This window comes from Salvelinus sp. IW2-2015, unplaced genomic scaffold, assembly GCF_002910315.2.
Source record: "Salvelinus sp. IW2-2015 unplaced genomic scaffold, ASM291031v2 Un_scaffold5086, whole genome shotgun sequence".
Taxonomy (NCBI): domain Eukaryota; kingdom Metazoa; phylum Chordata; class Actinopteri; order Salmoniformes; family Salmonidae; genus Salvelinus; species Salvelinus sp. IW2-2015.
Genome location: NW_019946352.1, coordinates 10,159 through 20,604, shown reverse-complemented (window position 1 = coordinate 20,604; position 10,446 = coordinate 10,159). Strand labels below are relative to the sequence as shown.

At 42.2% G+C, this 10,446-nt stretch overlaps 1 pseudogene; it reads left to right on the top strand.

Moving 5' to 3' along the window:
• The window catches only part of LOC112077947 (FH1/FH2 domain-containing protein 3-like), a 38,032-nt pseudogene extending 36,196 nt beyond the window's left edge, over positions 1-1,836 (top strand).
• The last annotated feature ends 8,610 nt before the right edge of the window (positions 1,837-10,446 follow it).

Sequence of the window (10,446 nt, the reverse complement as noted above, 5' to 3'; positions counted from 1 at the left end):
CTAATTTGGTTGGTTCCAGGTCATTAATCTAGTGGTTGTGTTCCAGGTTCATTAAACTAGTGGTTGTGGTTGTGTTCCAGGTCATTAATATAGTGGTTGTGTTCCAGGTCATTAATCTAGGGTTTGGTTGTGTTCCAGGTCATTAATTCTAGTGGTTGTGTTCCAGGTCATTAATCTAATGGTTGTGGTTGTGTTCCAGGTCATTAATATTAGTGGTTGTTTCCAGGTCATTAATCTAGTGGTTGTGCCAGGTCATAATCTAATGGTTGTGGTTGTGTTCCAGGTCATTAATCTAGTGGTTGTGTTCCAGGTCATTAATATAGTGGTTGTGTTCCAGGTCATTAATCTAGTGGTTGTGTTCCAGGTCATTAATCTAGTGGTTGTGTTCCAGGTCATTAATCTAGTGGTTGTGGTTGTGTTTCCAGGTCATTAATCTAGTGTTGTGTTCCAGGTCATTAATATTTAGTGGTTGTGGTTGTGTTCCAGGTCATTAATCTAGTGGTTGTGTTCCAAGGTCATTAATCTAGTGGTTGTGGTTCCAGGTCATTAATCTAGTGGTGTGTGGTTGTGTTCCAGGTCATTAATATAGTGGTTGTGTTCCAGGTCATTAATCTAGTGGTTGTGTTCCAGGTCATTAATCTATTGGTTGTGTTCCAGGTCATTAATCTAGTGGTTGTGTTCCAGGTCATTAATCTAGTGGTTGTGTGTTGTGTTCCAGGTCATTAATATAGTGGTTGTGTTCCAGGTCATTAATCTAGTGGTTGTGTTCCAGGTCATTATCATTGGTTGTGTTCCAGGTCATTAATCTAGTGGTTTGTTTCAGGTCATTAATCTAGTGGTTGTGTTGTGTTCCAGGTCCTTAATATAGTGGTTGTGTTCCAGGTCATTAATCTAGTGGTTGTGTGTGTTCCAGGTCATTAATCTAGTGGTTGTGTCCAGGTCATTAATCTATGGTTGTGGTTGTGTTTCCAGGTCATTAATCTAGTGGTTTGTGTCCAGGTCATTAATCTAGTGGTTGTGTTCCAGGTCATTAATCTAATGGTTGTGGTTGTGTTCCAGGTCATTAATCTAGTGGTTGTGTTCCAGTCATTAATATAGTGGTTGTGTTCCAGGTCATTAATCTAGTGTGTGTTTCCAGGTCATTAATCTGTGTGTTGTGTCCAGGTCATTAATCTAGTGGTTGTGGTTGTGTTTCAGGTCATTAATCTAGGTGGTTGTGTTCCAGGTCATTAATATAGTGGTTGTGTTGTGTTCCAGTCATTTAATCTAGTGGTTGTGTTCCAGGTCATTAATTCTAGTGGTTGTGTTCCAGGTCATTAATCTAGTGGTTGTTGTGTTCCAGGTCATTAATATAGGTGGTTGTGGTTGTGTTCCAGGTCATTAATCTAGTGGTTGTGTTCCAGGTCATTAATATAGTGGTTGTGTTCCAGGTCATTAATATAGTGGTTGTGGTTGTGTTCCAGGTCATTAATATAGTGGTTGTGTTCCAGGTGCGTCCGTCAGACTACCAGTACATTAGCAGCAGGAGCAGTGGAGACTCTCTGTGGTTCAAACTGGAGCCGGTGAAGATAGACACGGCCAAACTAGAGCACCTCTTCCAGACCAAGTCCAAGGAGATACCCGTCACCAAGGTAACCACACACACGCACACACACACATTGTCCAATAAAAAAATAAAAAATATACAACCTAACAAATATGTTAGACATCAAAACATCAAGACTGAACCGATCACAGCCAAGGTAAATGAGAATCCAAYTATCCCTTTAAGGCCTTTGTCTACGTGTGTAGACAGATCCCCGTGGAAGGCTCCTTAAGACCCCTAACTTCCTGTAATAGGTAAGGTCTGGATAGGAGATGCTGGGGGCTGAACGTTTACACTCTGGCACTTTGAACTATAGACGCCTCTCAAAACCACAACTGTTATTAAATCTGCTACCATTCAAATCACCTGTGGTGAAGGCTGGTGGCCCGCACACACACACACACACACTAAACACACAAAAACATGCACACACAAACACACACACACACACACACAGTCTGGTGGGGGTTCACTCCTGTTAGGAAAAGGGGGTCAGTCGGAGAACCTGGTTGGAGAGCACTGTGGTATCAAACACTTCACTTGTATGTCTGTCAGGGGGATTGTTGTTGGAAATGTCTCTCACTTCACCTGAAACATCTCCTCTTGTGATGTAGTCAGGGTCTCATGAAGGTAAATGGGCACAAACCCACCGTCGCTGGACCAGACAGGACTGGCTAAAAAGTGCTCTTCACTGACGAGTCGCGGTTCTGTCTCACCAGGGTGATGGTCGGATTCGTGTTTATCGTCAAAGGAATGAGCGTTACACCGAGGCCTGTACTCTGGAGCGGGATCGATTTGGAGGTGGAGGGTCCGTCATGGTCTGTGTGTCACAGCATCATCGGACTGAGCTTCTTGTCATTGCAGGCAATCTCAACGCTGTGCGTTACAGGGAAGACATCCTCCTCCTCATGTGGTACCCTTCCCGCAGGCTCATCCTGACATGACCCTCCAGCATGACAATGCCACCAGCCACACTGCTCGTTCTGTGTGTGATTTCCTCAAGACAGGAATGTCAGTGTTCTGCCATGGCCAGCAAGAGCCCGGATCTCAATCCCATTGAGCACTCTGGGACCTGTTGGATCAAAGGGTGAGGCTAGGGCATTCCCCCCAGAAATGTCGGGAACTTGCAGGCGCTTGGTGGAAGAGTGGGGTAACATCTCACGCAAGAACTGGCAATCTGGTGCAGTCCTGAGGAGGAGATGCACTGCAGTACTTAATGCAGCTGGTGGCCACACCAGAACTGACTGTTACTTTGGATTTTGACCCCCCCTTTGTTCAGGGACACATTATTCCATTCAGTTAGTCACAGTCTGTGGAACTTGTTCAGTTTATATCTCAGTTGTTGAATCTTATTATGTTCATACAAATATTTACACAACTGTTAAGTTTGCTGAAAATAAACACATTGACAGTGAGAGGACGTTTCTTTTTTTGTCTGAGTTTATATACAGTATATACTGTATATATTATTCTTCTCACTTGAGTGAATAATATTGTGAAATTGTGTGAAATTATAATAATTCCCTTTTATTGTAAGAAGCTGTTTGAAAAGACGCCACCAGACGGGTGGTAAAGTAGTTAGTACACCAGCGAGGAACAACTGGTGTCTTTAAACTTTTACGTTGAATGTTTCTTAAACTTACAGAAGGCTGAAACAAATGTTCCCAACACTAAATGATTAGTTTTGTATATCAGTTTGGCAGGGGGTCTTTACGTCAACATGATTATCAGTTTGGCGGCAGGGTCTTACGTCAACATGATTATCAGATTGGCAGGGGGTTTTTACGTCAACATGAGAATCAGTTGGCACGGGGTCTTTACGTCAACAGGATATAGTTTGGCCAAGGGTCTTTAACGTCAACATGAATATCAGTATTGGCAGGGGTCTGTTACGTCAAATTGATATTCAGTTTGGCAGGGGGTCTTTAACGTCAACATGATAATCAGTTTGGCAGGGGGGTCTTTACGTCAACATGATATCAGTGTTGGCAGGGGCGTCTTTCGTCCAACATGAATATCAGTTGGCATGGGCGTCTTTACGTCACACTGATATCAGTTTGGGACAGGGGTCTTTTACGTCAAGCATGATATCAAGTTTGGCAGGGGTCTTTTAACGTCAAACATGATATCAATTTTGCGCGGGGTCTTACGTCTAACATGATATCGTTTGGCGGGGGTCTTTACGTCAACATGATGTGTTTTGATGTATTTTCTGATACCTTGAAATACGTTTTTCTGGTATTGATGTTTTCTTGAAGAAACCCATTTCCATGTTTGACTCAGGAAAATTCAAAACCTTTAATTGATTCCTAACGATATAGGGACTCTGACCAGGCTGTTATAACTGCTTGGTTGATGACCAGCTGTTATACTGTTGGTTGATGACCAGGCCTGTTTATAACTGTTGGTTGATGACCAGGCTGTTATAACTGTTGTGATGGACCAAGGCTGTTATAACTGTTGGTTGATGCACTCCAGGCTGTTATAAACTGTTGTTAATGACCAGGGCTTTATAACTGTTGGATGTGACCAGGCTGTTATAACTTTGGTTTGATGACCAAGGCTGTTATAGAACTGGTTTGGTTGATGACCAGGCCTGTTTATAACTGTTTGGTTGATGACCAGGCTGGTTAATTAACTGTTTGGTTGATGACCTAGGCTGTTATTATTACTGGATGTGACCAAGGCTGTTTATAACTGTTGGTTTAATGACCAGGCTGTTATTAACTGTGGATGTGACCAGGCTGTTTATAATGTTTGGTTTAATGACCAGTCTGTGTTAGAACTGTGGATGTGACCAGGATGTTATAACTGTTGATGTGACCAGGCTGTTATAACATGTTGGAGTGACCAGGCTGTATATACTCGTTGGTTAATGACCAGGCTGTTATAACTTGTTTGTTAAATTGACCAGGTCTGTTAGAACTGGATGTGACGTTGTACGTTTGATGACCAGGCTGTTATAAACCATGTTGGATTGTCGACACGTTAACTGTATGGCAGCTGTTTATAACTGGTGGATGTTGACCCAGGCTGTTATAAACTGTTGGATGTAGGACCAGGCGTATAACTGTTGGGATGATGACCTCAGGCGTGTTATAACTGGTTGGATTGATGACCAGGCTGTTATACTGTTGGTTTGATGACCAGGCTGTTATTATACTGTTGGTTAATTACCAGGCTGTTATAACTATTGAGATGTGACCAGGCTGTTATAAACTGTTGGATGATGACCAGGCTGGTTATAACTGTTTGGTTAATGACCAGGCTGTTATAACTGTTGGTTAAGACCAGCTGTTATTAACTGTTGGATGCTGACCAGGGCCCGTTTATAACTGTGGTTAATGACCAGGCTTGTTATAACTGTTGGTTGATGACCACAGGCTGTTATAACTGTTGGTTTGATGACAGGTGCTGTTATATAATGTTGGTAATGACCAGCCTGTTTATACATGTTGGTTGATGGACGCAGGGTGTATAACTGTTGGTTAATGACCAGCTGTTATAGACTGCTTGTGTTGACCAGGCCGTTATAACTGTTGTTGGATGACCAGGGCTGTTATAACTGTTGTTAATAACAAGGCGGTTATTAACTGCTGGATGTGATCAGGCTGTTATAAACTGGGGATGTGACCAGGGCTCTGTTATAACTGTTGATGTAACCAGGCGTTTATAACTGGTTGGTTGATGAACCAGGCGTGTTAATACTGTTGGTTAATAACCAGGCGGTTAGTAAACTGTTGGATGTGACCAGGCTGTTATAGACTGGTGGATGCTGACGCAGGCTGTTATAATCTGTTGGTTGATGACCAGGCCCTGTTATAACTGTTGCGTTTGATGCACCGAAGTGTTATAACTGTTCGGATGTGACCAGGCTTGTTATAACTGGTGGATGTTGGAACCAGGCTGTTTTATAAACTGTTGGTTGTGACACACCGGCCATTATAACTGTTTGGATTCGATTACCAGGCTGTTATAACTGATTGGTTTAATAACCAGCGGTTAAAGCTGTTGATTGTGACCAGGCTGTTATAAACTGTTGGTGTGATGACCAGGCGTTAGTAAACTGTGGTTAATGACCAGGCTGATTATAACTGTTGGTTTGATGACCAGCTGTTATAACTGTTGTGTTGATGGACCCAGGCTGTTATAAGCTGTTGGATGTCACCAGGCTGTTTAATACTGTTGGTTGATGACCACGCTGTTATATAACTGTTTGGTTAATACCAGGCTGTTACTACTGTTGGTTAATGACAGGCTGTTATAACTGTTGGATGTGACCCAGCTTGTTATAACTGTTGGATGATGCCAGGCTTTATAACTGTTGGATGTGACCAGGCTTTATAACTGTTGGATGTGGACCAGCGGCTGTTATAAACTGTTGGATGGTTGACCAGGCTGTTATAACTGTTGGACTGTGACCAGGGCTGTTGTATAACTGTTGGATGTGACCAGGCTGTTATAAGTTGTGTTGATGGACCAGGCTGTTGATAAACTGTTGGTTTAATTAACCCAGCTGGTTATAACGTATTGGATGTGACCGGCTGTTTATAACTGTTGGATGATGAGCCAGGCGTTATAACTGTTGGTTTATGACCAGCTGTTACTAACTGTGTTGTTAATGACCAGGCTGTTTATAACTAGTTGATGTGACCAGGCCGTTATAACTGTTTGGTATGCACCAGGGCTCGTTTAACTGTTGTTCGAGACCAGGCTGTATAAAACGTTGGTTTGATGACAGGGCTGTTATAAACTGTTGGTAATGACCAGCTGTTATAGACTGTGGTTGATGACCAGGCTGTGTATAACTGTTGGTTAATGACCAGGCTGGTTATAACTGTTGGATGTGACCAGGCCGTTATACTGGTCTGGGTGCATGACCAGGCTTTATACCTGTTGGTTAATACCAGCGGGTTATCACTGTTGGATGTGACCAGGCCTGTTATAAACTGGTGGATGTGACAGTGCTTGTTATAACTGTTGGATGTAACCAGGCGTTAAACTGTTGGTTTGATGACAGGCTGTTATAGAACTGTTGGTTAATAACCAGTGCGGTTATAACTTTGTTGGGATGTGACCAGGCTGTTATAACTGGTGGACGTGTGACCAGGCTTTATAAACTGTTGTTGAATGACAAGCTGTTTATAACTGTTGGTTGATGGACCAGCGTTAAACTGTGGCTGTGACCAGCTGTTATATATGGTGAATGGTAAACCAGGTTGTTATACGTTGGTTGTGACCGAGGCCATTATAAACTGTTGGTTGATTACCAGTGCACTGTGTATAATGTTTGGATTAATAACAGGCGGTTATAACCTGTTGGATGTGACCAGGGCTGTTATAACTGTTGGTTGAATGACCAGGCTGTTATAACTGTTGGTTGAATGACCCAGTGCTGTTTTTTTTTTTTTTTTTTTTTTTTTTTTTTTTTTTTTTTTTTTTTTTTTTTTTTTTTTTTTTTTTTTTTTTTTTTTTTTATTTTTTTTTTTTTTTTTTTTTTAACTGTTGGATGTGACCCAGTGCTGTTATAAACTGTTGGGTTTGGATGACCAGTCTGTTATATACTGTTGGTGATGACCAGGCTGTTATATCTGTGTGTTCCCGAGCCTGTTATCATGTCGCTTGTTTGATAAACGTTGGATTTTTGTATGACCAGGCTGGTTATATACTGTTGGTTAATGACCCGGGCTGTTATATAACTGTTTGTTATGATCCAGGCTGTTTTATTAACTGTTGGATAGTTGACCAGTGCTGTTTAATAAACGTTGGTTAATGTGATCCAGGCTTATGTTGTTAAATGAAGCTTATACTGTTGATGTGACCAGTGCTGTTATAATGTTGGATTGATGACCAGTGCTGTGTATAACGTTGGATGTGACCGCTGTTATAACTGTTTGGTAAATGACTCAGTGCTTATATAATGTTGGTTGATGACCAGGCAGTATATAACTGTTGGATTGATGGACCAAGGCTTTCATAACGTTGGATGTGTACCAGGCTGTTTAACTGTTGGTTAATGACCATGGTCTGTTTATACTGTTTGTGTTGATGACCAGGCAGTTATAACTGTTGGATTGCTGACCAGGCTGTTATAACTGTTGGATGTGACAGGCTGTTATAACTGTTGGATGTGACCGGCTGTTATACATGTTTGGATTGTGACCAGGGCGTCTTAACTGTTGGTATGGTTGCATGTACCTATCGAAGTGGGGATGGAGTGAGGTTCATGTCACACACACAACATGTCATTTTTAGGAACATGTAACATGCACACACTCCTACTCTTTCCTTCCATACCGACCCCCCTGCACACCACACTGTAAGTCAATTTCAGAGGTAGTGCTGATCCCTAAATCCTTACCAGGCTGTAAACAAGTCCACACAGAGAGAGTGAGAGGAGAGAGGAGAGAGGAGAGAGGAGAGTGGAGAGAGAGAGAGAGAGACAGAGAGAGAGGAGAGAGAGAGAGGAGAGAGGAGAGAAGAGAGAGAGAGAGAGAGAGAGGAGAGTGGAGAGAGAGAGAGAGGAGAGAGAGAGAGACAGAGAGAGAGAGAGAGGAGAGAGAGAGAGAGAGAGAGAGCAGAGAGAGGAAAGAGGGAGAGAGAGAGAGAGCGAGAGAGAGAGAGAGCGAGAAGAGAGAGAGAGAGAGAGAGAGAAGAATTCACCAAACTGGGAAAAACACAAAATTGAGACTCTCCATGCAGAATTCTGCAAATATTCCTAAGTGTACAACATAAAACACCAAATAATGCACACAGAGCAAGAATTAGGCCGATACTGCTAATTGTCAAAATCCAGAAAAGAGACGTTAATTCTACAAACAACTAAAAGGAAGCATTCCCAAACCTTCCATAACAAAGCCATCACCTACAGAGAGCATGAACCTGGAGGCGTCCCCAGCAAGCTGGTCCTGGGGTTCTGCACAAACACACCCCACAGAGCCCCAGGACAGCAACCACAATTAGACCCAACCAAATCATGAGAAAACAAAAAGATAATACTTGACACATTGGAAAGAATTAACCAAACCTAGAATGCTATTTGGCCCAAACAGAGAGTAACACAGTGGCAGAATAACGACTTTGACTATGAGGTCCCATGGTGTATATAACTTGCGTACTATTGTTTGTACAGATGAACGTGTGCTACCTTCAGGCGTTTTGAAATTGCTCCCAAGAATGAATCAGACTTGTGGAGGTCTGCCAAAAAAAAATTCTGAGGCTGATTTCTTTTGATTAAAATTTTTGTCAATTAGCCTATCAGAAGCTTCTAAAGCCATGACATCAATTTCTGGAATTTTCCAAGCTGTTTAAAGGCACAGTCAACTTAGTGTGTGTAAACTTCTGACCCACTGGAATTGTGATACAGTGAATTATAAATGAAATAATCTGTCTGTAAACTTGTGTCTTACTTGTGTCATGCACAAAGTAGATGTCCTAACCGACATGCCGAAACTATAGTTTGTTAACAAGAAWTTTGTGGAGTGGTTGAAAAACAAGTTTTAATGACTCCAACCTAAGTGTATGTTAACTTCCGACTTCAACTGTATATGTTGAAGAGGGTGGGGCTCGTGCTGCATCCCTGTCTCACCCCACGGCCTCGAGGAAAGAAATATGTGTGTTTATTGCCAATTTTAGCTGCACACTTGTTGTTTGTGTTCAATGATTTAATAATCTTCCCCCAAAACACCGCTTTCTATAAATATGTATAGCAGACCCTCATGTCAAATTGAGTCGCAAGCGTTTTTTTTTTAAATCCACAAAGCATGAGAAGACTTTGCTTTTGGTTTGTTTGTCAATTAGGGTGTGCAGGGTGAATACGTGGTCTGTTGTACGGTATTTTCGTAAGAAGCCAAGTTGACATTTGTTCAGATTCCACAGTAATTAATACGGTAATAATTGGTCTTCTGTGGATTGAGGTGGTCAGTCCTTGGTTCCAAATATTTTCGGAAGATGCCAGAGATGAGGATAATATTGAAAAGTTTAAGAACAGCTCTCTCTCTCACCCTACTGGACTCTGAACTCAAATGTCTACTGTTTGTTGATGATCTGGTGTTTCTGTCACCAACCAAGGAGGTCCTACAGCAGCCTCTAGATCTTCTGCACAGATTCTGTCAGACCTGGACCCTGATAGACCTGGGCCCTGACAGAACTGGACCCTGATAGACCTGGGCCCTGAGAGTGAATCTCAGTGAGACAAAAATAATTGTGTTCCAAAAAAGGTCCAGTCGCCAGGACCACAAATACAAATTCCATCTAGACACTGTTGCCCTGGAGCACTCAAAGATGTATACATACCTCGGCCTAAACATCAACGCCACAGGTAACTTCCACAAAGCTGTGAACGATCTAAGAGACCCGGAAAGGAAAGCCTTCTACGTCATCAAAAAGGGACATAAAATTTGATATCCCAATTAGGAAATACTTGAATCAGTTTTAGAACCCATTGCCCTTTATGGTTGTGAGGTCTGGGGTCCGCTCACCAACAAAGAATTCACAAAATGGGACAAACACCAAATTGAGACTCTGCATGCAGAATTCTGCAAAAAAGATCCTCTGTGTACAACGTAGAACACCAAATAATGCATGCAGAGCAGAATTAGGCCGATACCTGCTAATTAAAAAAATCCAGAAAAGAGACATTATATTCTACAACCACCTAAAAGGAAGTGATTCCCAAACCTTCCATAACAAAGTCATCACCTACAGAGAGATGAACCTGGAGAAGAGTCCCCTAAGCAAGCTGGTCCTGGGGCTCTGTTCACAAACACAAACCACACAGAGCCCCAGGACAGCAGCACAATTAGACCCAACCAAATCATGAGAAAACAAAAAGATAATTACTTGACACATTGGAAAGAATT